Below are 27,747 nucleotides of genomic sequence, written 5' to 3' on the forward strand. Positions count from 1 at the left end.
ATTAAATTCTAGCATAAATATAAATTAGTTGCTAATTGTTGCTGGTGCTTTTAAAAAGATGATGGATACTTAGCCTCGTAATTTGGAAAAATATCTAATTTGTTGAAAACATGCTGCAGTAGCATTTGCCATGAGACAGACATCCCAGGCCCCTGCCTCAGTAATTAACTGTATAGTCCTTACATATGAATCCAGATAAATGCAATTGTGTTTGGTGGAACTGCCTGCACAACTAAAAAGCATACTCGTAAAATAATCTCAAGATTCAAGTTTCATGTCGTGTTTATTGTCACTTCCCCAATACGTTAATAAAAACATGCAGAGGTGTGAGATACTGTTTCTCTCAGTCCCACTGTGCTACATTTAGCTGCAACTGCTGCTGCAACACTCTGTCTACTACACTGCGACGTATTACGACACATATCACTCGATTATTACTCGCCCCATCTTGATATCAAGTTTTAAAGTATATTAGGGTCAAGTTACCAAAACAAACCTATGTGTACACAATGCCCAGTGAGCAGGGGAAATTTAAATGGATGTGTCAGTTGAGCCTGTGACCCCAAATCAGTTTAATTTTGCCTTGGATATTTTTTATTAGAAACTTGTAAGCAAGCATTTGGTAACATACAGTCTTTTTCTACCTATTGGCATTCAAAGTGCTTTGCAGTCATCTCCCCATTTGCTGGGAGCAACTTGGGGTTCAGCGTCTTGCTCAAGGACACTTCGGCATGTGGCATGAACCCACTCTACCTACTGAGTCACAGCCGCCCCTGTTTATAGCATCCCCAACAGTAGATCTATCGACAGTGCTTTCAGAAAGAGTTCAGAGCCTTTTAACTTTTCCTCTTTTAGTTACGAATGACGGTATTTAATCATGGATGGATTATTTTCTGGACCAACAGTGGGGAAAGTGTTTAAGATACAGAGAAAGATAGATGCAGAAAAATACACAACAAATGCGAATGAAAATGTTTTTCCAGAGTTATCTCAGGGTGGTTTACATTTGAGCAAGATAATGATCCAAAGCATACAGCCAAGAAACTTGCCTTCAGGAGGGAAGGAATGCATCAGCGCTCCTCACCTGCATTAGCTTCCCCAACTGTTGAATGAGAGAAAGAACTTTAGAGTCGAAATACTTAAAAATAAAAACAATTTAAAATTGGAAAAATGCTGTTGCTTTAATCCTATAGTAATATTAGACTGATTAGGGAAAAAATAATTAAATCCCTTTAATTAAGTCTAAACCATACTGTACAACGTGGAAAAATGTAAAAGGGTTTGAAAGCTTTAAAAATGCACTGTACAGGATGTTACTAAGCTAAAACTAAGTTACAACCCCTGCAAACATATAGGCCTATTTAAGTATTCTCAGTTCTTAATGTTTCAGATTTGCACTGCACCAATCTGTCTACTCAGCTGGTTTGGTTAGGAGGAAGGTCAGCCATAAGGAGAAATTAAAAGAGGCTTAATTCTGGAAGGAAAATGGATCCAGGTGGTTAACTTAGCATGCGCATCAATTAGACACTTCAAGTGAAAAACGCAGCCCATTTAAGTTAACCATTAATACTTTTGCTGCGCTGTTCCTGCTTCATTTCAACCTGCACCTGCTCTGCCTCTGCAGAGACATTGCAATAATACCCTTCATATCGTTCTCTGAAGCCTCCAGAATAGCAACGTTTGCCATTTTGCTGCTACATTACACTGTTTTATTCTTTAAACTAACAGGCAGAGGGGTACTGTCTGTGTCAGGTATAATCTTCCGATGCACAGTTTGATAAGCGCAGGGAAAATGATAGCAGGGCAAAGCCAAAGACAAGTGCTCTGCTCTCCTTCAACAAAGTGCTTTTGAACAAGACATTTAAACCTATTCTGTGTAGGTGTTAAGGAGTCTGATGCAATCTAAAACAATTGTGTTTCACAATAGAATATGATGAATATTAATCCTGTTTAAGCGGATGACTATGCCTTAACATTCATGAATTATGCATTATGGACTCACAGTGCTCATATACAGTGATTAAGGTACCATATTTACAGTGAGCTGTATGTGACGCACTACAGCACTGACGGAAGAAAGAGAGACACAGAATTTGTAAATGAGGTGTGAATGCTGCTTTGCAGAATCTCTGCAATTTGCCGTACAGTCGGGTAGTCACACTGCCCCCATGTGACAGCTATTGTCCAAAAATAGGACAACAAACAAGTCAGTGTATTTGTCGTTGTGTGTTGTTGGGTCTGTCTGCATGGAATGAAAAACTCTGAAGTTATCTTTAATGGGTTTAAATCCAATTTAATCGGTGTGGACGTGAGCTGCAAATAAGGTGAAAATATTAATTCAAGCATGCATATTACACATTGCCTGCCCAGTGTCTATATTATGTGCGGTGAAGCTATAGTTTTGTGGATTTTTTTCACTTCTTTTATTGAAAGTGACTAAATTTGTTTCTTCACTGCGAATATAACTCAAAAAACAAACACAATTGACAGTGTATGAATTTTTTTCTCAGTTTTCCCCAAGTACTCACAATGATCATTATGTGCTTTAAACTCTTGATTCAAAGAATCACCAGTGTCATTAGATAAAATATGTTGTTCTGAATAAAATGAGGTTGAAACCTTTGCCGTTTGGAAAAATTACATATTTGGTTGTTTCTAATTAGCTTGATTTTATTTGCTCATGGTTTATTTAAAGCTCTGATTCCTTGAGGAAAACAAAAGTGTTTCTTGGCATTACACCAGCAAATGGTGCAGACAAGACCACCTTTCAGTTGGACTTAACCTTTGTATCACCTATGCTGGTTCACTGACGCCTCTGCAAGCAACTACACTTTCATCAGGTACACATTAGCTTTTCTGGTTTGACAAAGTTACTTAAATTACTTAATTTTTCCATACCTGATTATACCTACGGGGCGGCACAGTGGCAAGGTGGCGAGTGCCGACTGGGCTTTTCTGTGTGGAAAGTCTCCACGTACTCCGGCTTCCTCCCACCGTCCAAAGACATGCTCGCTCATTAGGTTAGTTGGTGATTCTAAATTGGCCGTAGGTGTGAATGTGAGTGTGACTGTCTCTCTGTGTTAGCCCTGCGATGCCTCTTGCCCGATGACAGCTGGGATAGGCTCAAGCAGACCCTACGACCCTTCACAGGAACAAGCCGTTACAGAAGATGATTATACCGCCTCATATAAATGTGTACCTGTGTGCTCGTCTGCATACCACATCTGTGCAAATACAAATGCTTCATATGTAGTGCTTTTGTAATTACCCCATTTGGTAACACTTTACTTGACAGTGTCGACATAAGAGTGACATGACACTGTCATAACTATGACATGAGACTGTCATAAAAGTGTCATAAACTTTATAAACATGTCATAAACGTTTATGACCTCTGTCATTAAGTGTCATTCGGTTTTTGTTATGACAAGTTGACATTGCTTGGGTTGTCTCGATTATGACAATTTGACATTAATCAAAGTGACATTACCAGAAGCTGTCTTGGTCATGACAAGTTGACATTAAATATGTTTGGGATGTCTTTGTAATGACAACTTGGTATTAAACAGGATGACATTACCAGAGGATGTCTTTGTCATGGCAGCTTGACATAAACAGAAAATCCACCTCTTTTTGTATTCATGACATGTTGACATAATGATTATTATAATTAGATGTGCAAGGTTAGAGACCAATTCTAGCACTTGGTCAGATAGATGTGTGTGTGTGACATGACAGGATATTTCACAAAACTGACTGTCATGACACCATTATGATGGTGTAACAAATACATTCTTTGACCTAAAGTAAAGTGGTACCATTTTGATTTGTCATTAATATATCATGAAGGATAATGGCTGTCATGACACCATGACATAATGCCAAGTTATCTTAATAAGGACAGTCCAAACTAATTTAATGTCAGGTTGTCATGACAAAGACATCATCCTCTGGTAATGTCATCCTGGTTAATGTCAAGTTGTCATTACAAAGACGTCCCAAACATATTTAATGTCAGCTTGTCATGACCAAGACAACTTCTGGTAATGTCACTTTGATTAATGTCAAATTGTCATAATCGAGACAACCCAAGCAATGTCAACTTGTCATAACAAAAACCGAATGACACTTAATGACAGAGGTCATAAACGTTTATGACATGTTTATAAAGTTTATGACACTTTTATGACAGTCTCATGTCATAGTTATGACATGACAGTGTCATGTCATAGTTATGACAGTGTCATGTCACTCTTATGTCGACACTGTCAAGTAAAGTGTTACCCAGCATTTATTTTCTTGTGAACAAGAAAATCAATTACAGATCTCACTAATATATTTTTTCCTCTCACTTTTAACATTTCGCTTAAACCTGCCGGCTCTAAGTGGATGATGTGACCCTGCGTGGTGTTGCTATGAGTCAGATGCATCTGCGAAACACAATGTGAACGAGGCATTACATTAGTGGAGAAAATCTAATTGCTTCTAAGCCAAAGCAAAGCAAAGAACAGTGAGAGGTATTTAGGTTGTGACCTTGATGTACTGCCGGGTAATGCACCTTTAAACAGCAGAGTGAAGTTAAAACCAATTAAATGGCTAGCTTTGTACTTCCTGTGAGTACTTGGGTTTAGTCAAGTCTCTCATCAATAAGTTATTATTCTTGGCTTACATCTCCTCCATTGTACTTAAAGAATTTGGGGATGAAATGCCACTCTTCTTCTTCTTATATATCTCACTATATACTGTACGCAATACCTATATATCTTCATATCCATATTATTGCAAATATATATTTTTCAGTATACACTTTATTTTTATATATACCTTTGTATATTTATATATACTTTGTATTTTGTATATATGGTTTGCATATTTCTTATAGATAGATAGATAGATAGATAGATAGATAGATAGGCACTCAGCATACCATAGATAATACATAACATTAGAAAGAAAGAAAGAAAAAATAGGAAAAAAAAATCTATGTACACAATATTTACAAGAAACATAAAATAATTGAATATAAAAATGAAATTAAATGAATTTCACTAACCAACAAAAAAACAACAACCATGTATTTCCACGCTTTTGTATATTTTATATACACGCTGTATATTGTTTATATATACTTGTACATATCATACACTTTTTATATACTTTTGATATCTATCTTTTGTAATTAAGGACCATAACAGGCTCATGGACTTCTAAGATATAAGAGGATAAGGTATATATCCCCTCCTAGTGTCCTTCGAAGTTCCCTACATTCTTCCAGAAACCTCCTAATGGCTTTCCAGTGCAAACAAGAACTCAGTGCGCAGCTGCCCACCCAACATGGTTTGATTCCTGGAGAGTGGATACACCAGCATCCGGCAAAAAAAAACTCAAGAAGACCTGGAATACTTTTCTCACCCCCCGCTGGAGCTCGCCCCTTGCTTTGCTTTCGTACCGGGTGAGTGCCGGTGTGAGTGTGCGGCTCGTCTGTAGAGGAAACCAGAGAGAAAGCGCTGTTGTTCAGCCAGCTGTTTTGGTCAGCGAGGTTAGCTGGCTAGCAGCGTCAGTGAGCTAACGTGAACTTAGCTAGCTCGCCGGCGGTGAAACATCAGCGCGGCGTTGTTTTGGTGCTAAAAGGAGGCTAATGTTAGGAGTTTGCAGGAGGAGGGAAGCCCGTCTGTGAATGTGAGGTGTTTCCAGCGTTAGGGTTTAGTGAGGTTAACGCTAGCAAACTGATAGGGTCAGCTGTGATTTGACATAAGGCCGAAGCTATAAAGATAACGTCATCTTTACAACATGTTTCAGGCTAACATTAAATACCCAAACACCTGAGCGAGCGCGTGGTTAACTTATAGCAGCTGCTAACTAGTGCGAATAAACAGTTCAGATGAACAGGTATCAGAGTGTCATTCCGTTTGAAACTACACCTTACATAAAACTACTGTTGTATTCTCCTTTTATTAGGAAATATTGAAGCTGTTATTGTGCGAAGCATTCCCGTGCAGAGCGAGTTACTGACTGTATTGTTCCAGAATATGTGTTAGCAGACTGGAAACAGAGCTCTGTCCTGCTCTGTGTGTTAGAGAAGTTGCTCAGCTAATTTATCTGAACACCTGCTGGTGGGAGCAGGAGCTGTGTTTGCAGGGAAGTGAAGTCCGTTTGATCTTAACACCCGAGCTCATCAGTCCGTTCAGCAGCTCAATGAGACCCATAGTATTTTATTTTATTCTGTTTGGCACCTACTGGCCTTTAAACACTCTTTTAGATGAAGACCTTCTAGAAATGGTTCTTAAAACCGCTTAAGTACTCGGTGGTCTGCCAGAGATCTAACTTTATGAGTTTGTCAAAGTTAGTTATACAATAAAAATCATTATAACACACATCAGAAGTATACAAATGTTTGCAAAGATGGTTCAAAAAGTGATCATCACCTCCATGACCTCCGAACCTCACAGTTTTGGTACACGATCTCATACGCTCTTGACGCTTCTGTGCACAAATTGGGTACAAAGTTTTGTGCTTGTGTTTGTGCAAAGTCTGGGGGCTCAGCTTGTCTTGATTGGAAACTACTGCCTTGTAGCATTTCAGTAGAATGGCAGATACTATGCATTGTGCGTATGACCTGACACAATTGACTAAAAGTTGGCATTTATCAGGTAAAAATAATCCTTTAGCTTTATAGCCCAGTCGTACTGGGGCACCAAACAAGTCCTCACCTTCAAGCTTATTGCCAGAAAACTGACAAGTTAGCCTTTTATTTATTTTTTTTTTACTTAATGTGTTACAGTAGAAAGACCTTTAACAGCATGTGCATAAGGACTGGTCGCTAAGCTCCATGTCATTAATTTGTTGTGAAAGTGTTTCTCTCACGAGCATTAGCAAACTAATCCTCTTCTCATAGCTTCCCGGCATCATATGAACGTGACCAGGAGCTCTGGAGCCAAATACCTGTTTAGAAACACAAGTGGAAAATGAAAGGCAAAGAGCGCTGGGTCAGTGGGTTGGATTGCTAAATGGTTTTCTGCGTATGAATGGAGGAAAGGGACATGATTTTGGCACCGGAAGCTTTCTCATTTCTGTTTGTAGCTGGAATAGTGTTTGACCATCGCGTAACATCATTTTTTTTTACCTGTAGTCTGAGTGTAATGTCTGTTGATAGATGCCTTCCCTCAACTCCAACGCCATTCTCACATCTAAAGCGTTTAGTGGAATTGTATTCACTAATTGTCTCAAGGAACGGTCAGTCTTGTTCGGGATATCCACACGTATCCACTGGAAGCCCTGAAACATTGGCCATTGCCTCCTGGGCCTCAGTCATCAGACGATATAACAAACTGTGTCTATAATGCAGGCCCTACGTAAAAACGAATGTAATAAAAGTGATGCAAGAGAAATATTGCCTCTGCTGGGAAGTTTTGCCCCCTGCTTTCAAGTGATTCACTCAAACACTCTCTTCTCTCTCAGAGTTTCTCGGAGGCAGCCAGGTGAGATCATCTCGTTCCAGTCAGAATCAAGGATCTATAAAGAGAGCTCATCCCAAGGCTTTAAAGTAAGTATATGAAACACGCATAACCCCACGTACACACTCAAACACCAGTCCGGTGGGCAACATACGCAGAACAGACTCTCACCACCTCCAAGGGTGCTTCACGCAGGTTTTGATAAACTTCCCCCTGTTCAAATTTAAATCTAATGAAGACGTGCTACGTGTGTGTTACTGCTGGATCTTGAAGATTAGCAGTGCCAAGCTATGGCCCGAGGCTATGCTTTTCTCTGCTTATAACACAGTTCTTCTGTATCAGCTTGTAGCTGCTTGTGTGCCTCAAAGATGGCCACTAGAGGTCACCCTTAGGTCTGTTATTCACCTTATCAGGCCTGTAGTCTGCAGGTTGTCCTGTAGTGATTTTACCTTTATAAAAAGAAAAAGAATACCTCTGAGCATGCAAACAATACTTGTGAACCTGGTGATGGTGTACAGTTGACAAACCAAAATGTTAATTGTCGAGGCAAATATTCTTGATGTTGTTTAATCTGGATACATGGCATTGTGTAAGATACTTAAAAGAGTGTTGATACATTTAATTTGACACATGAATGTACCGTCAGCAGTATTAAAGTAATAATGATTACTACTCTAGGACTACCAGGATCCTCAGTGCTCTTTACAAAATCATTTTCTCATTGATATGAACATATAAGCCCCCGGTGTATAAAATTAAGCTCTGTGATTTTTTATTTTTTTTGTGTGTGACTGAAGCTTCCCATGATTAACTTGTGTGGTCTTTTAGCCATCGTGTTCCTCAAGGAGTACAAAAATGGTTTGTTTAACAAGCTTAAGTGCAGTAATTATTCCAGCTGGTTAAGTTATTTTGTTCAGATGTGTTGTTTTTTCTTATACAACAGTAACAAAGTAGAGCCAGCAGTTATCAAGAGAGCCAAGCCCGGCCTGGGCTGAAGTGTTCTTCTTTGCGTGCGCCCTGCTGAATGCTTTTAATCTTTTGCTCTCAGCTTTTTCCACTTTCCTCCCTCCCTGTCAGCCCTCGCCATCTCTGTCTGCTTGTTATATCTACACTCCCCGTTTTCTAAATGTCTCTGAATCCCTCCATCCTGGCCTCCCAGGCCTTCGTAACAACTGGCCTGGACAGCTGGCTGTAACAGCTGCTTGCCATCTCATTTTGGCCTCCATCTGCATCTGGGCAAGTTTTTTTTTTTTTCTTCTTCTTTTTTTTTTTTCCATAACGTTGTCCTTTTGGACGCCACTCTTTTCTGTGTCTAAATCAGTCTTCATGCTATCTTTGTGTCACCAATTCATTTTTTATGGTATTTTGTTGATGTTGGGGGCATTTATGGTGCATCTAATTAGACTCTCTAAAATAGCTTTTTCAGCTTTGATTTGTCAGCAATCAATAGAATACTTCCTATTTGGAAACGCAGTCTTTTGTGTCCTGAATTTTCACTTAACAGAAGGGCTATCTTCTGCATTAGCATCATTTGAATCAGTGTTTTCTTTTGCCCTTTATCTTCTCGGTCTTCTCAGAATAAACCTCTTCTGTCATCTGAGCTATAATAGCCTGCTCTGAATCGTCTTTCGTCCATCTGCTGATAAAATACCAACGTTTTTCCAGGTTGTAAATGCAGGCATTTTAGTTAAGGGAGATATTCCCTGAGCAGTGGCGGTAAGGGAAATTGAGGTAACACACCAATAGGCTGAAAACTCTTGAAAGAAGATTCTGAAAAATATGTTTTAATTTGCGTTTGCACTCAGTTCTCTGTTGTAAAGTATACTGCTTTACAACAGAGAACTAGAGATGGGGAGGCAGGTGGTCGGAGGTCTGTTCCATTTCAGTATCAAATGCAGTTTAAAATATCATCAAATGTATAAAATAAGTGTAATGTAAACGATTCTGCAGAGGTTAGACCTGCTGCATATCTCACTGCAGGGCTTTTCCTCAGATTGAAGTTGCAGTTGAGGGATAGAGCCATCAAATTCCCTGACGACACAAGTGACCTTTTGTCCTGTTGCTAATGTGCAGTTGTTGGTATTGTAATTTATCTTGCCTCGCTATTCCGCTTTTTCTCCTCGGGGGTGGCACAGGGGTTAATCGGGCTGGGAGCCGGGTGGCACCAAAGGCATGACTGCACACTTGCTGTCTATAATTCAAACTGTAGCTGTGCCTCCTTTGATGCGGAGCTGAGGGATAGAGACCCCGGTGGATCTTTCGGACCCCCGTGGCACTGGCATGCCTCATCTCTCTCTGTCTCAGTGGGGACTTCAGACTGCTCCACAGTATGGATTTGTGTCTCCTGGTGCTGACAGGCCAGTTGGCCACGTCCAGTGAAGATTCCTGAGAGAGGGTTTTTCCCAGTTCTGAGGAGACGAAGCCTTTCACTATCAGTCCTGTCAAGGACATGGCTTTAGATTTATCTGAGATAAATATTTTGCTTTCACCAGGGATGAAATCCTACCCTGGTTTCAAATTTCAAAGTTTTAGTCTTGCCCCGGGAGAACAGAGTGAGGAGTCAGTGAGAATGCCTATATCTACAAGTGTGGTGCGGACTTCGGCAACAGTTATTTTTGTGTCCACTTGAGGACAGCAGCAACAAGTTGTGAACACACCGGTGACACTCTATAGATGAAACAGTTATTTACTCATTACTTATTAGGGTTGTCAGTGCTATAAATTCATAATTAATGCTAATCACATATTTTTTTTTATCTTAATTTAAAGGGATATATTTTTAATACTCTTATCAAGGTGGGATTGGACAAATATGTTTGCTTTATGCAAAGATATGTTGCTATTAACAGCCCAAAGTAATATCAGTACTATACAGAATATTGTCCAGAATAAGCTAGCCATTAAATTGGCTATCGCTGTTGAAAGTTTGTTTGTTGCTTGCTTGTGGAGTTGTGCAGGTGTCTCTAAGACTGTAGAGATTAGCACATTAAACCATGTTTCATTCAAACATCTGGTAATTTGTACATTTAACACTTACACAAACCTCAGTCTACAGAGGTAAGAAATTAATGAAACATAAGGAGCTGACCAGTAGTGATTTGATCAGTTTATTTTAACAGTGCAGCCAGTTTTTCTGCCATTTTCTTATTTTATTTCTACTGTAATCTCACCAAAAATCTATTTTGTGTCTATTCTGGAGCTTCCTATTATATTTGGAAAAACCCACATGTGCATATAGTACACTGTATAGTTTTGACACTTGACTTTGCACTGCATTCGCCCTGTCAAGGATTTACTTTATAATAGGGTACATTTAATATAATGTGCACTACAGTGACATTAAATTTAATGAGAAATAAGATGTCGTCACTCATGATCTTGCAATTGAAATTCAGTGCAGCTTGTCCTGCTTTGTATTCAGCCTTCCAGCGAATAAATCAGCGATAAACAACCAACGTTTTGATGGAGATGCCAAAAACAGTAAATAATAAAGGAAAGGGAAAAAAGTAGCCGTTGAAGGCCCATGGCATAAACAGCCTCACCCTGTTTGCACTTATGTGTCATGTTTGTCCTAAAACCCGGAAGGTGGAGGGGACAAATGACTCATAGAGAGAATATGGTTCATATTCTCTTGAACTTCTGTTTTTTTTTTCCTGAATTAAGTGTCTGAATCACTGAATGACTTTCTAAAATAGGAGACATCTGACTAGTGTAGATATATCTACCCATTTCCCCCATTGCACCCCCACGTATGCATTCCTTGTAATTAAGAAAAAATGTCAGCGTGCCAGCTCCAGCTGCCAAGCATCCACTTTTTTTCTCTTCTAATAAAAGAATGAATCCTCTGATCAGATGAAGAGACAACGCCTTTTTAGTTAGGTACATTTTTAGAGGCATTTTCAATCCTAAAAAGTGGAAACACAGGAATAGCGCAGAATGTTCCTATGCTCGGCTTGGATGGAAATGTTGGTGTGTTAATAAAACCATTACAATTGACATTTACCATGACATTATCCACTGAAGCTCCCGGTCCATTCAGGAGACTAAATAAATTCCATACTTTGATGAAATGAAATGAAAAGTCATTTTTTGAGTCATCTTGTTGTGCTTCTGCACAACTGGAAAGTTAGTGACACCAACAGTTTATTTCAATCATCCAGCGGTTGAGGTCTTTGCACACCAAGTGTGTAATTATGTTGTGTTTTTAATCATAAAAGCTGCATTGCACAGAAAACTTACTCAGAGTCCCGAGTTTTTATGATTCTGTTGCAAAAAATTTGCAGTACAAAACAAAATGGACTTATCAGTCACAGTGATTAGTGGAATCCTCACGCTTCTTTAAAGGGGGAAAAGAAAGAAAATCGAAGGTTAATGCAATTCTGAGAAGAAGCCATCAAGAGCAGGGAGAGTTTCACCTCCTTAAAGGAGCTATAGGATTATCCTTATCAGTTTTGAGCGTGTCAGCGGTCCTGTTTGATCTGCTGGTAGTAGTAGTGGAAGCTAAAATTAAAAGGAAGACCACCAGATAGGGGTGGCTCTGAGTGGTCAGAAAGGCTTTTGATGGATGCACAGAATGCAGAAAATTTAGTTTGCTTCAGAAACCTTAATGATGGCCGCATGAGTCAATGCAGATTCCTTTTAATGCCATTCATTTCTTGATGCATGCTTGACACAAGCATGTTCTGTTATTATGACCTTGGCCAAGCTTGTCGTTTGGGAAATCGAGAAAGCCTTCGGTGCAGCAGTAACACCGTGGAAAGCAAGCAGAATCTGAAGTGCGGTCGTAGTAAATCATTTTACGCTACAGGCAGTAAAATGTCCTGTTGATAAAAAGAAGTGTGATTAATTTGCATCAATCTCATGTTAACTGTGGAAGTATAGTATATTGTTTTGTATTATAATATACAGTACTTTAAATGCTATCCATTCCAGTCCTCATTTATGCGGTAAACAACAATTTTTGGGAACTGTTTTTGATGTCCCTGAGTTGTAATGATCTCTAGATTAATGCCTTGCTATTGTAATGGTACAAAGGCAAACTTCTACTTCTTGTGCCTCCTCTTTCTTTGATTGTAGTTGGACTAAGTCATGGGTGTGTCTGGCATGTACGTACGTTAGATGACTTGAGCCTCAGCAGACAGAGGCATGGATCCTATCATGGCATCTTGCAGACCATTCATCACATCAGCTCCAATCTCGGTGTCTTTATGGAGCCCGTAATTGAAAGCAGGCTGGCTGATAGGCCCTTTTCCTTTTAGTTCTCGGGCTCTAGATTAAAGAAATCAATAGCGCATGGTGCTCCTCAAAAAGCATATGTGAAATATTACGGGCTCTGGCCACTGCACTCTGCTTTCAGCTATATGACCTGGGGAGTGCCCTGTGTGGGAAGAGGAACTTTGAGAAACAGCCCTGTCTCAGTCTTTTGCATCACCCCGGCCCAGACCCTTGCCATATCACTGGCGGCACCACAGCTGTCACTGTTTGTATATTTGATATACTGACGGATGCTGCAGAGCAACAGGTGTTGCGTATTAGTGCCACTATTTTATCCTAACCCCCTCTGGAAAAAAAAATAGAGTTGTCAGAGTGTATCATTGTAATATATGGCATTCTGACTTTTAAACTGAGCTTTGCTACAAAGCAGTAGCTTCACAGTTTTCCTGAGGAAAAGGAAGGGGCACCGAGAGGGAAAATGAATTCATGTGGTTCAGGTGGACTGACCCCAAAGACATATCAGAAACATGGGAATGTCTTTGAACATTGGCTGTTTCCGTCCTGCTGTCTCTTCTCAGTATGTTCTGTTGGTCTGTATTGAGTTTGTTGAATATCAACCACAGATGGAAACTTCATGATTTTGACATTAATGTCCAGTATATCTACTTTCCCATCTAATTCTTTGAAGAATTTTTTGAAAGAACTGAACCTCGATGGTCTTATTACTAAATGAACCATATTTATTGTTAAAATAAAATCCAGGCCTATCAGTCACATATTAACTGGTCAATATTCCATTCCTTCATTGTTGTCATTGTTCATGCATTGCAATGTGTTGGCCTGTGGAATGCATTTTAGGGTCCCTCACCTTGTCAGTCTCTGTGTGTGTGTGACAGAGCAAGAGGGATGGTAAGCGAGTGTTTTGCTTCACCACATCTTTCCTTGGTTGTTCAGCCCTTCAGACAAATCCCCACGGACAGGGCCCTGGTTCCACCCACAGAGAGCAGCCTCATTAGGATTTGTTGCACAAACTGGAGAATGCCGGCTGGCTGAGAGAGCAACAGGGCCTTCTCTCGCAGGGACACGCGTTCCTTGCTGAGGCCCGACCCTGGAGCTCTGGGCCTTGTCGAATCATATTTGGCTCAAATGTCTCCCAGTCATGGGCTCAGTTACCGCTGCACCAGCCCCTCTGAGGCCTGTATGTAGAGCTGAGCTTAAGGTTTTAATAAATGGAGAGCTTGTAGAGGAAACACAAGAGATGTTGCCCTCACGTGACACAGTGTTGGGTGTATCGCACTCTTTGCTCTTAATCTTAAACCCTATTCGCAAAGGACTAGTTTTACCAGAGAACCTGGTAAAAATTACACTGTAAAATACCTGTCCAGTTTTCTCCTAACACAGAGGTCCTGTGATAAAACTAATCAGTGTGAACATGCTGATTGATTCTCTGCTTTTTTCCTTCCTCTGAGAAAGAAAATCTTAAAGTCAAGGTGTTGCTGCGTAGCCTATTCACAGAAAAAAAAGATCAAAACTGTCAGAAGAATGAAATCACAAAGGATGATGACATGGATGGATGGATTCACTCTGACATGCAGTGTTGAGGTGGAAAGTAGCAGAGACATCGTAACCAGGTAAAAAAGTCAGTAAGTCTGCTTATCCCGTGCGAATGCGCCACATGAATCACAGCCATGGGGGTGTAATGTCTAATTCGCATGACGTGCTCAGGTAATACTGATCCTGTGAAAATAGTGCTGCAGATTTCATGAGTCAAGGTGCAAAATGTCTGAACTGGAATGTTAAGGGGAGGTTATAATCCCAGCGTTTTAAGGAGGGAGGTTTTTCCTGACAGATATAAACATTGTTATCCAGGTTGTGCGGAGTTGCACCATCCGAGTCCAAACACGCTGCCAAAACCATTCCATTTACTTTCTTTTAATATGAAGAAATCGGAGAATCCCACGCACTTTTGATGACGTGCATTTGCTTTATCAGCAGAATTCAACCTGATCAAATTCGGAGGAACTAAACTTCAGGACTGTTGCTTTCTGGTTTATATAACGATGTATGATTTTAGTCACAATGGGATGGCACATTTGGTCTCAGTTAAAAGCAGTTAACATGCCCATTACTTTTCCCTGCTTTAAAGTTCCAGTCTTGAAGATTGTCATTTAAATAAATGTCTGTTTTTATCTATCTGTATCCAAAAGAAGTGATGCAGTGGAAACTGAGCATGTGATCCACTGATGGAATCATAGGAAACTGCTTGCTCCTACAGTATAGTAGTTATACACTGATCAGCCACAACATTAAAACCACTGACAGGAGAAGTAAATAACATTGACCATCTGGTGACAATCCAATGTTCTGCTGGGAAACTTATGGACCTGGCATTTGTGTGGATGTTACTTAGTCATATACCACCCACCTAGACCAGACCAGGCACCCCCACCCCATAGCAATGACACTCCTTGATGGCAGCAGCAGCCATCCCCAGCAGGATGCAGCCTGACTCAGGCACAAAAACGCTTTAGGAACAACTCAAAAAAACACGAAGAACAGCACAAGGTGTTGACCTGGCCTCCAAATTTACTAGATCCCAAACTGATCAAGTATCTGTGGGATGATCCACAGAGGCCCCCACTACAACATTCCACAGATACCACAAGACACCCTCAGAAGACCCATGTCCATACTCTGATGAGTCACAACTGTTTTGGAGGCACAAGGGAGACCTACACAATATTAGGAAGATGGTCATAATGTTATGCCCGATTGGTGTACTCTGGTGTAATCCTGCTGTAGGTCTAAATGTCTTTGATAGGTTCTATAGGGTCACTTGACTGGCATAGCATACCCAGTCCGTTAAATATTCATATGAACAAGTTGTTAAGTTGCATAATGCAGTCCGCCTTTGAAGGACTAGATGCAGTCACAGCAATCATGTCATGATGTGTCACTGCGGGTCAGAGCAGTTCAATTACCAGTCTAACCCAGTCCACATCATGGGAGGTGTTCTGTCCTTCACTTCTTTTGTTAAACCGTCTCAAACTGATGTAATGTCATTGTCATTCATGTTGAGGTTCTGATTAAAAGGGGAGGATAGTTAATGAAGTGGCTCTACGCTGTGACTGTACAGTGTCACCTTGAACGAGGATTAGCAAGACGAACAAAACAATGCAATGACACAGGGGTACCACGAACAATTCCTTGGAAAAAAAAAAAAAAGTCTTTTTGGATCAGAACTGAATGTGTGATGCATAATAAGGAAACGAGGGAACAGAGGTCTTCATTGTCAGCTTCTTGTCACTGTTGAATCATTTCCACTTCTGCCACCTCTGTCCTTTTTTCTGCTTCTTCACCATTTTCCACTCCCAACTACTTCCTGTCTGTCACACTAGATTGAGGATATGGTTATGGTGCTCTTTCTATCTGTCATCCATTCATTGTAAATGGCTGAATGCCTTTTCCTCCATAGGAACTGATTTAAGCCTGTGTACTGATTTAAGCCAACTCTCTCTGTATATGGAGTATGTGCCTCATAAGTCTCAAGAGCTTTCTGTATCATTCCTCTAATTTTCTGAACAATATGTAGTCGCCTAACATTCTTGGTCCCCTTTTCTCCAGTTGAATATTAATGTAACATTTTTAGTTTTTATTCCTTCGTCTTTTGGGATTTTATTGAGGGAGAAAGCAATTTCCTGATGGATTTTATGGTGTTAATGCCCTTGAAATCTGTGTTCTTTTCCAATTGGCAGAGTTTAATCTGTGCATGGGGCATGCAAAGGGAAGGGAGAAAGGTAAAACATAAAAAGGTACAGCAGAGAGTTCTCTCTCTCTTCTCTGAACTCAAATAATGACGTGTTTTACTGCCTAGATCTGGAACTTAGTTGACTTTGGCATATGGAACTGGATCAATGTTCTGTCAGTCAGACTGAGATTGTCTAAACAGGCAGATATGGGTCCTGCCAGCTGACTTGATAATCAGTACAGGGTGCTTTAGGCTTTAGGACTGGGTTTAAAAACAACACACAAGCCTGCCAGCTGGTTTCTGACCAGTCTTGGTTGTGGCTGGTATGTTCACTTAGTACATCTACAAACATTCCTGAGGCTCTGTTGGGCAGTACTTTGAGCATAATGCTAAACTCTGGATGCTAATTTGCCCACAGTGACCTAGATTACATGTCCACCATGTTGTCCATCATAGTTTGTGTGAAATGATAATTAGCTAGTGTACAGCTCATGCTAAGGGGAATGTCATTGGATATATATAGTTGAAAACTGTGCGTATGGCGCTAGCTGCGGTTCTATCTTTTGGGGGAAACAAATGTCAACTTTAGAGTCACTGAGATACTTATATGGTTGGTCCAAAGAATTGCAGACATTGCCACAAATGCAGTTGGCTTTAGAAGTCGTTTCCAACTGCTGGACAAGGTGCAGAAAATAGGTTTTGCTCTCTATAACCTTGTTAGCCATGTCACCTTATAGCAAGAAGGTTCTCAGTCGGAACCCTGCGGCCAGTTAAGGCCTTTCTGTGTGGCGTTAGCATGTACTCCTGTGCCTGCGTGGGTTTTACAGTTCCACAGTCTAAAGACATCCTTGTTAGGTCATTTGGTGATTTTAAATTGGCTGTATGAGTGTTTTGTCTCTGTGATGGACATTGACCTATCCGGGGTGCACCCCTCTTCTCACCCACTGCCTGCTAGAATAGTCCCCAGCCTCTGTGACTCTGTGACAAGCAGTTTCGGATGATGGATGGAGCTGTGTACAGCATTATATTTTTCTTTGATTCCTTGATTGTAGAGCTATATTTATTTTTCACCTGCCATGAACTGGTGAGGCTCAGACTTTACAGTTGAGGTGCACAAGGAATGGTTACAACTTTTTAGTACTTCTGTGTAGTCAGGAGACTGTTAGTTTTTCTTCCCTTTTTTAAAAAGCAGTTTTCTCTGCGCTACTTCTATAACAACTTGTCCCACACAGTCCTGTGTCATAAAAGTAATGGACACATACATGTTGCAACAGTTAGACTGAGAAGACAAAACATGTTTCTGTAATAATTCGCTCTGGTACAGGAAATGATTCAGTAAAAGTGAGGTTGGCACAGAGATGATAAATGAATCACCAGTCAGTCCTTGTTAGAGAAATAGAAAATGTTCCCACTGTGCCCATTACTTCCATCTTGTCCCGTGTATGGTTTACATATACAGAGTATATAAAAAAAAAAAAAAATAGGAAAAGTGGAATTTTACTTTTCCTTTCTTAAGGAAATGCATCATTATAGTCAGCATGTGATACTGCAAACTAAGGGAACTCACTGTAGTTTGGTTAAGTTAAAAATTGCCCACAACACAGCTGCACCTCGCACAGTGCACCATTGACCTTCTAAAAGCTGACAGACAGCACAAGTCCAAATTCCCCCGGTGCCTTACGCGAAATTGCACTGCACCGCTTAATCATTACTGACAAGCCTCAGACTGTGCCAGTTCCCCTGCTCAATAGGAGCAGAACTGTCTCATGGCAAATCACCAAGATACTAAATTGATGCAGGTGAAGGATAAATTGGTGTGTGACTAGTCGGTAAGTCATCCTTTGTTATCACCCAAGTTGGCTAATACTCAAAGAAAGAAAACTTTGAAAATCAGGCTTTTGGAGGAGCATCCCTGTGCCATTTCAACGTGGTGTTTAGGGAAACTACAAAGCTTGAATTTGGACATTTTACAATTCTCAGTCTTACTTTCTTTTCCTAAAAATGTCACATCCCAACTGACACCCTCTTTGAAACTCCCGTCATTACTCAGTCTCCTCACATATTATCCCTGTTAAAATTTAAGGGACACAGTAGAGACCAATAATACTTGAAAATGTGCCTATGCGACAGAGCTGAGAGGACGCATGGACGGAAAACTGGACATTAATGATCACACACGGAGAGCTGGCTTATTGAAACCCCAACAGATCAAACCTTTTTCCTCAGCTGGCTCCTTTCATCCCTGGCAGAACATTGGTATGTTCAGCAAGTGCTTTGCCTAAGATCGCTCTCTTTAGTGGCCTGCTGAGGTCTTTATGGCTGTTCCATGGTACCGGATTTTTACTGGAAATTCTATTGTCGACATTCACGACACATCGTAAAGAATCTGGCTCCTTGTGCTTCCTATGCTACTTCTCCTTGAATATGATTTCAGGGAAGAACTTTATACCAATAGGTTATGTGGCCTCCAACTAAAAGGGGCCCTTTACAGCTGTATATGTTTTTTTTTTGTTTTTTTTTTATACTTTGGTGGAAAATTGAATGTACACTGTATAGTCAACAAGCGACATAAGTCACAAGTAATAACACTACAGGCGTAACAATGAGCATCAGAAGTTCTTGCTATGGCTCAACTGGTGCATGCGGAACTGTTTTGCAGGCATAGAACAGCTTTGAGCAGAAATACTCATAAGTCCATTTCACAGCTGATTACACTTCTATTGCAAATATCAGTGGTGAAGCTGAAGGATGAAATGTGCTGCAACAGGCTGCCAATGTTTCTCACGTCACCGCACAGCTTTGGTACAACAGTTTCTGTGATGTCGTGGCGTCTAGGAATTTTAATATTTGGTCTGCAAGCGTGTTGAGAAGATAACAAAATACACTGTGTATATATTATTGTCTGAAACTGACAGTGGACGGTCATCAGGGTGCCGGGTCGTCACTGGACATTTTCTTTTGCTTTTCTAGTGTTTGCTGCAAAGTTGGTCAGCACTGTTTCCTCTTGCTGGGATTAGTAAATATCTTGAAACCTGCACTGTGTTGGTTCTTTAGGTCATTTTTCATTTTCCTTGTTTTCAGCAGTCTGTTTTGACAGCACTGAAGATTACAGTCTGCTTTTCTTCTGTCATCATCCCTCGTTACAAAATATTCCCAACTGATGAAGTTACTCCTCCTCAGTTGACCTGCTCATATAACAAGAAGTTGACATCACATGAAGTATAGTTTATGAGTGTTTAGCTGAAAACTACGAGGATGACGCGAGATGAAAAACCAGGTGGACCACCCAAGTTATGAGGTTGTGTCTTCTGGGGGCAACAAACATGAAAATTATGAATAAAGATGCAAACGTTTCCAACTTTTTGTGCTTGTCTAGCTGCTGAGTTTCACTCGCCATTGTTGAAAGTGAAGCAGGAAGTGGAAACAAAAATGAACCCAACTGGCAAAAAAGACACAGCTCCAACTAGCTTTTGGGTGGTGTTTTTACAGAGCGAGCCAGACTGACGAATGTAGTATAAATGGCTCACATCGGCATAGGCTACGTGTGTAGGTTACTCTGTCTATGTCCCGCAGTACCTTAAATGAGGCTTTAGAACAACAGATATGAACATTAGGGATACTTGACTCATGTAAACACAATGCATTCGGTGTACAGTACAGGTAAAACATTTCCTGTTGCCTTCACTTCAGCTTTCTTAGGTTGTACCATTATCATGAAGATTTAATTGGGTCTTAGTGTGATTGCATTTCAGAGTAGCTTAAGATCCCAGCACCACCATCATCATCATCATCATCATTATATATTACCTATCATCCTCTCAATGAAGCTTTTTCTAGAGGTGTAGTCCTTCGTTTGACATATCTCCCTCTCTCACTCTGTCATTCTCTTCTTTCTTTGCTATATTCTCCCTAAAGGCGTCCAGTAGTCTGAAGCCTTAATTCAATAAGTGATAAATTGGAAGAATGTGCAAATGTAAGGCATATCTTAGACTTGTTGGCCAGAAGTACACTCTGAGAGTGCATTTTGTACTCCCCTTTGCAACTCAACTGCCCTCTTTCCTCCTCCATTTTCTCTCTCTGCGACTACTGTAAATCGTCCCTGAGTTCCATCTGCTTTTCTTTCTTTTCTTTTTTTTTTTTTTTTTTTTTTTGCCATAGAACAGTTCATTAGACTGACACAAACCAGAGAGGGCTTCAGAGGGCGGGAAGGTGCTCACAGGGAGGGAGAAAGAGAGCAATCTTGGCCTGGGCCCAAGCCACTGACCCTGGAGGGCCTGTTGTTTTGGGTCACAGCACAGAGGTGAACGGATAGAAAGTGATGCAAGGACGGAGAAATCGATGGAGAGGAAAGAGGGCTGGAGCAGAGGGTCAGCCCAATCTGTTTCTTTTGTTTCATTTGACAGAGTCCCTTACGTAGCTTGAGTCCCTCTATAAATTGGTCTAAAAGGCTGACTGTAGTGCTGCTGCCAAGAACAGCCATTTAACATGCCTCCCTTCTTCTCTTTGTCTTTCCATCGCTGTGCCTCGTTTCTTCCTTTCCCTTCTTTTCTTCTGCATTCCCTACGTCCTTCTAACCCAAAAACTTCTCTTGCTTTATCCTGAATGTCCGCTTTCTTTCTTTCCCGTTTGTCTTTTTGTCTGTCATACTTCCCTCTCTGCGTGGTAATGCGACTGCCCTTGTTTTTCTACAGTTACATTGTTTAAAATATGATTTAATTGTGTGTTAAATCTCAGTGATATTACATTTTCTGTTTGTTTTATACTCTGCTGAGCTTGCCTACAACTGAAGAACCAGATTATTTTGTCAGCCAGCAACTTTCCTCTCTCTCTTGTGCATTAAAATTGACTAAATGCGCCGCATGCCAGCTTGATAAAGTTATCCGGACACACCTGCATGCAAACAATCTCATATGGGCCATATATGCATTGACACACGCACAGGCGCGGACGTACGTACACATGCACACACCCATACATGTCAGCGTTACTGAACTGAAGCCACATTTGGCTTGCATTTCCTTGGCAGCTTCTTCTGGAGAGGGAGGCGGGGTGGACTGAATAAGAACCCATGAGGGAAACAGTACTTCAAAGTTCTCTGTTTTAAGTACAGTGTTTCACTAATGCTCATTTTGTTTTGGATTCCTGGTGGACGCAGCAGCTCTGTGAATAGAGCCGAGCTCTGAGTGGCTGAGTGTAACCCTGGCTAGTTTCAGGCGAGCAGCTGTGGGTTCTGGCAGAGCTGCCTGCCTGGTTTTTGTGTTCGTGTATGTTTACTAATGGCACTCGCTAGGGTGTTGGCAACTCCTCAGTCCTCACTACATGGTCTCTGTGGTCTGCACTGAATGATTGTGTCGGGCACAGGCAGGACACATGAGCTGCTTTTAACACAGGCCTGAACTCCTAGCACGACTGAGCAACTCTTGTCTTTCCTTCCTCTCTACATTCATTCATTCTTCCTGTCTGCTGATTCGTTTTCTCTCCATCAAATTGTCCCCTAATTGTCGTAATTACTTTTTTACTTAAGCTGGAATGGAGAAAAGGATTTTTTTAATTAGATCAAGTAATACCGCCTAATTACAATGGCTGGGTTTTAAAAATCGATTTTCCTGTTTAAATCAATCTTGATTTGAAAGATCTGTTCTTACAATTCTCTAATCGATTTTTAAATGAACGCCATTTCCTCCATCTTCTCATTAGAATCCCTTTCTTTGTGGCGCAAGACTGGTTTGGCAACAAGATTAGTCCAGGTGTGAGGGAGATCGAAAGCATGACAGAATCCCTGAGAGCACCGTCAGGTCATAAAGCTGACTAGATTTAGAAAGTATGATGACAGAGAAGAGCTGGACAAAAGCAAAGCCATATGCAAAATAATCAGTAGTGACACCCAGCCCTGCTGATATAAATGGCTGATTCTCTCTGGTGTGATTAAATACATTCTTTGTGAGCCCGCTTGCCCCACGTGGGGTAACATCTAATGCCGTGATGTGGTAGCAAAACAATGAGTTGGTTGAAAAGATGAATGAAGACGGAATTGATGCGGGCAGCGACGCTGAAAATCTGCATCTGTCTCGGCCAGCCTTGTTTCATCGTCTTCTGTTGAATGAACTCGGTGTTGTCTGTAAAGGTTGGGAAAACTGTTAGTGTTCCACAGTGGGCACGACCCACATGTCATGCACATGTCAAACACATTCTGTATTAATGTTCTGGGGCATGTAAACAGGCCATATATCTTATTAGGACATTTTATGTGGCGTTCGCGTAAAAAGTTGGAATCTCTAACCAGAATGATTTCAGTCAGGTAGAAGAAATTTCCATCAAAGTTGTCCATATCAGTTGTTCACTTCGACGCTCAGGGGGAATTTCAGAGAGAAGCTCCCAGCTGCAGGTCTTAAAAGTTTGTGACGTGTTCCGTGTGAGAAAGCTAATCATCACAATGTGTTTTGTTCAAATCTGAAACAACAAAACTTTTCCGTTCACTTCAGCTTTGATTGGCACGTCAGCTATTCCACCATGGCAAACTCATGCAAACACAGTTGGTTGGAGCTGACGACATGACATGACATGGCATAGGTGATGTATGCAGCGTGTTAATGCTGTTTTCCCCCAGACATTTTGTTGTTGGCGTTCATGATATGATGAATGCTGTTTTTTTCTGTAGGTCGTGCTTAGAGAACTACTCAGTCTTTCTTCCAAACACGCTGCTTCTACAGAAAACATAATAAAATCTATATATTGTTTCGAGTCACCCGGTAGGACTGTACTTCTGAACGTCCGTTGTTGCCAATTGCAGACGTGAGCATTCCCACAGGATGTCCTCTGCTGTCAAGGCCAGCTAGTGAGCACTTCACTGCTTAATGTCTGACTGGAAACGTGTGTGTGTGTGTGTGAGCGAATGACTACACAGTTGTGTAGCTGTCCTTGTCCACCTCTCCTTGTAGCTTTTGTGCATTCAGTTGTTTTGGTTTATTGGAGGTGAAGGGTCAAGGAGTGATGACATCAGACTGGCCTCTGTATTTTTTATTTATTGTTTCTATTTGAGGTTAATTCTCATCCTGTCTTGTGTCTTTCTGAGTGCATGAGCGGTACATTCTTGTTTCTTAACTTGTCCATAGCTGTCAAGACATGCTATGCAAGACATGTATAATATGCAAACACAGCTTTGAATATGTGCATGGATGACCGTTCACCTTGTTATCAGAAGAGGTTTGTAGACTGAGCTGGTTATAGGTAGTCACAGGTAAAGTATAAGAATTATTGCCAAGTATTCTTTGCAACAGTTTGTTATTAATTAGTAGTAGTAGATAGAGTATAATCCTACTGACAGATTGTGTGGAGAAATACAGTTTACTCTGTTACTAGGAGTGCCTTGGGTCTGGTGTTTGTCAGCTGTCGGCGATATTTCAGCTGATGTGGCCTGAGCTGTGCCATCTCTTCTGTTACCGTAAGCCCAACAGGTTTATAGACCTGTCAGGACAGCCAGGCTCGCCGCTTCGTTTAGTGGAATTATTTTGATTTATGGAGTTTGGGGTCAACCACATCCTCTTTTATTGACCAGGTTATCGTTGTTGTTTTTTTTTTTTTCATTTCTGTTTTCCTGTGATACTGCTTTGAATCTAATTACAATGCAGCGCCTCTTTCCCGTCTTTGCTGTCAACGTTAGAAGATGCTTTGAAAATATGATGAATGAATAGGTGCTGATTTTGATTTGAGAGCAAAAGCAGACGCCGCAGTTTTCAAATTAACCATATAAAAACATTGGCTTAGCTCCTACATTCACATCTGTCTCTTGTTTTGGTGTGTATTCTTCCCAGAACATTGAAGCCTAATGGTCTTACTATTGGTTGAAAGTCACTTAATAACAGGGAGTTATTTCGCCCGATTCACACGAGTCCTTCAAATGACAGCATATTATCGCGAACCTTTTGTAACACACACTTGTCCTTCCCGTACACCTCCATCACACCCTTCCTCCCTCCATGCTCTCTCTTATTAAAGAAACAGAGCTACCTTTGTTTTTGTAATAATCACCTGGGCCTAAGCTTGGAGGTCACAACAACTTCCCCTACATGGTTTGATTTAAGTGGCACTTAGGTCTGCTACAGTAGCTAATCACAAGGATTTATAGAGTGCATCACCAAGGGGCCGGAGGACCGAGGAATGTTTGCTGGCACCCTGCTGCAGGTGTTACAAACCTCTTTTCTTTCGTCCCGTCTTTCTTTACCCTCCTCTATTATAGCTGCTGATGGAAGGCAGCTGGAAGACCTTGCTTGTTCACCGCTTGTTGGGTTAAAATGGGATTCTGCCGGTGGAACATAATGCTGGCAACACCCTCCTCCTCCTCCTCCCCTTCCCGTCGCCGGTCACTCCCCGGTCCGGAAAGTCCTCCACGTAAAGCTTTCATAATTACATTGATCTTGAGGGGGCTTTTTACGACCTGCTGACGCATTCAATCACATTTCAGTATGGCTCTTGTTAAAGGCCTCTGTGTTTTGCATATTCCAAGTTCATGTCCAACTGTTAGCACTTCTCATGTTTCCGGTAATTGGGAGTTTTCACATGGTTCTGAAGGAGAGGGGTAGAGAATAGAGCAAGGAGGGAAGGGTTTGAGGACAAAGCAAACAAGAGGGGGATGGAAGCGACGTGGATGGACAGAGAAAGAGCTTGTTGCTCAGTTGAGAGGGAGGCAATCAAAATCTCCAGTGGCATGTACTACAAGATCCAGATGTTGTAACCCCCAGCATACACCCAACCCTGCCTTAATCATGTCTACTGTAGCACAACCATAACGTTGTGCTACAGTGCACAGACGCCGTCACCCTTGGATGTCACTTGGATATCACTCTGTTTTGTTTTCCAGGCTAAATTCAGGAAGTCTTTACAGGAAGGTTCTGCCTTATCCAGGGAAACATATCTGCTCCGTCACCCCCTCCCATCTCTCCCCCCTCTTTGAATTTCCACCCGATCACGTCTTTGGTCTGGTTTGAGTGAACGCAACAGCGGGTCAGAGCTAATGAGCTTGCTGTGATCTAAGAGCAATGCCATCTATAGGCATTCACCCCAGCCTTAGCCAAATGCCAAACACTTGGAAACCTGGAAATAGTGGGGAGCGACAGAGGAAAAGCCTTCCCATTAAAGCAGCAAAGGGGCCTTATTTGGAGAATTTAAATCTGATTATTTGCTGGTCTTGTCCTCAAGCAGTGCCTTGAGCAAGCCCAGTTTATTTTGGACACAACTTTGTAAAGCCGGGAATAAATAGCCCTAAGATTGATGATGAGGTTAAATGAAGGTGAGGGGTGAGACTTGATTGTTCTTAGTCTTAACTCTTGCTCGTCTTACCCCTTTACCCACTCCTTTCTTACCTTCTAATCTCCCCTCCCTTCTTCCTCTCCATCCTCCTTCTCTATGAGTAACCTTTGGCATGAGAGGTCAGCGCTGTGTTCCAACAGGATGACCTTTCGTAATGAGAAGGCAGGTTAGTGGGTGACCTGGAAGCGCTTTGTCTGCCTCTCCTGGGAACACAAACAGTGGTGGTAGTAAGGCACACAGGAACAGCTGCAAGGCTGCAGTCTTGTGTGCTCCGACCTGCTCTTATGCCCATTTGTCATTTCACAGGGCAAAAAAAAGAGAAATCTAAACAAGAGGCAAATCTCCTTGATTGATGCTTTTCAAGTGTCGGGATGCTTAGTTGTGAAACTCTACCTGATCTTTGGGAGCATGCTGGTGTCTGAAAATTGATTTAGGTGGGTTATTCAGGGCAAGCTTTGCAAATAGTTTTCATGCTATTGCTGATTAATGAATCACTAAAATCACACACCGTGTTTTCTTGTGTTAAAGCCTCAAGCCAATGTCCTTGTTGTCCACCCGGTTTTCAAAGAAGCAGTACTTTAGTGATTTATGAAACTCACCGTCTTCCAACTTGTTACTCTGTTTATCTCAGTAAGATGTTTGAATGAGGGATCCACCCACACAAGAGTGAGGTGACAGGTGTGTGTGTGGGTGGATGTGTACTTGCCTGTGCATGTGAGTATTCATCTTACCCATCACGCTTTGGCCGGAGTACTTGGAAAATCTGTAAAGGTAGGTTCAGCCAGGCAGGTTTATCAAAATGTGATGGGATTAAAACTATGGGCTGACTTGATTCTAAAGTTTATTCATCTCCTTTAAAAGCAGCCCCGTCATCCTGTGATTATTAAACACTGCAGCCTGGTTTGGTCTAACTGTTGCCTTTCCAGGCCCTCTCCCCCTACGCTGCTGCTTTCATCACTGGAGATCTCCCATGTTGATATCCGTATGTCATTTGATACAGGCTTTTTTTTTTTTTTTTTTGCCTTTTTAAAATCCAACTGGTCCCGTATGAACCCCTGTGTGACTTTCACAAGCAATTTACATATCTGGCATGTAATCGGACAGCTGAAAAAAGACACAAATGCAGAGAGGAGCGGGTAGACGCTTCTTGGCTCTCAACCAGGAATGGCAAAGATTGCTAATCTGATTGCGTGGCGCGTTCCGTCTCTCTTCCTTGACTTTGAAATACTCGACAAAAAGGGCATCCTTCAGTGCCCTTTACACTACAGTACATTTTACTATCATGTAAATTCATGACATATCATTACTTTGCCAGTGGAAAATATCAGGGTGGGCCAAGGACAAAGAGAGAATGAAAGAAAATGGCAATGCTCCACATTAATTCTTGGCATTGATCCCTTAATGAACAAGCAATGTTTTCTCTGCTGCTTGAGTTTGAGTTGATCCCGTTGCAGAAAGAGCACGCTTTGGCCTTTCACGCTTTTCATTTTCTACTTGAAAGTGATGTAGTTACAAGGCTACTTTGATCCCTTACAATTTGGTGAGGCTTCCATTTGCAGTGAATGAGACACAAAGCTCTTTGGAATCCTAAAGGTTGCTAGTCATTTCCTCGCAAAATAATCTTTTGAAAATCATAAAAGAGCAGGGACAATGGTGCACTCAAAGGTATCTTCCTCCAGAACATTTTCAGACAAAGTTACACTCTCGATAGCTAACGATTAGGTGCCACTCATTATTCAGACAAAGCAAACAAGTGATGAGTGATGGGCTTTCATTCTTTTTGAGTCTGATGAGGTCACTGGAAAATATAGTTTCATGAATGATTGAAAGTGCACGAATGCTTCATGCCGTTACATGTTTGTTAGGAATAAATGCTTAGAAAGTAGGCTGCGAAAGTGAGTGCATGTCGAAGCGCATACTACTCAGCGCAGATACACCAGTGTGCAATGTGTCTGGAGGACCCTGGCTGCCCCAGAAGCAGAGCAGGAATAAGCCAGGTTTCAGTGCTGTCTTGTCTGTCTGGAG

General features: G+C 41.3%; 1 protein-coding gene across 1 annotated transcript in view; it reads left to right on the forward strand.

Moving 5' to 3' along the window:
- The first annotated feature begins 5,379 nt into the window (after positions 1-5,379).
- The window catches only part of disp1 (dispatched homolog 1), an 81,501-nt gene continuing 59,133 nt past the window's right edge, over positions 5,380-27,747 (forward strand). Inside the window, exons 1-2 of the mRNA XM_084561019.1 lie at positions 5,380-5,452; positions 7,459-7,543. The gene's annotated coding sequence lies outside the window, so the exon portion shown is untranslated. The remainder of the gene's footprint in view (positions 5,453-7,458; positions 7,544-27,747) is intronic.

This window comes from Chelon labrosus (assembly GCF_963514085.1).
Source record: "Chelon labrosus genome assembly, chromosome: 14".
In the NCBI taxonomy this organism is placed as follows: domain Eukaryota; kingdom Metazoa; phylum Chordata; class Actinopteri; order Mugiliformes; family Mugilidae; genus Chelon; species Chelon labrosus.